We start from the raw sequence: 459 nt of genomic DNA, 5'->3' as shown, positions 1-459 counted from the left end.
TACTTGGGAAGTAGAGGTAGGAGGAGCTCCGTTCATGGCCAAACAAGATTAAACAAAGAAACACTGTCTTGAACCATTCCACCTCAAAAAAAAAAAAAAAAAAAAAAAAAACAGAAAGAAAGAACAAAGGAAAGAAAAGAAACCGTGAAAACACTTTCCTTTGGTAACGGTGCCTTCCAGAACCTTTCTCAGCCAAGATCTTTACCATCTTTCTTGAAGTGGGGAGGAAGTTGATTAAATAAATATATGAATATTCTCAGTGACTTCATGGATGTTTTAGAGTTATTGTGGCCAGGTTTAGTTCTTTTTTTTCTTCTAATCTTGAAACTAATATGACAGGTCATTGACAACTACTAAAGAAAGTTAGCTTAATATTAGAATGGTCTGAGTATATAATTAAATAATTCAAATGTCCTTATCTTTTCTATTCTTCCATTCTTTAACTTCAGCTTTGCTCTT

This window comes from Mus pahari, chromosome 7 (genome assembly GCF_900095145.1).
Source record: "Mus pahari chromosome 7, PAHARI_EIJ_v1.1, whole genome shotgun sequence".
NCBI classification, from domain to species: Eukaryota; Metazoa; Chordata; class Mammalia; order Rodentia; family Muridae; genus Mus; species Mus pahari.
The sequence above is the reverse complement of the archived record's forward strand: the minus strand, read 5'-3'. Positions refer to the sequence as shown.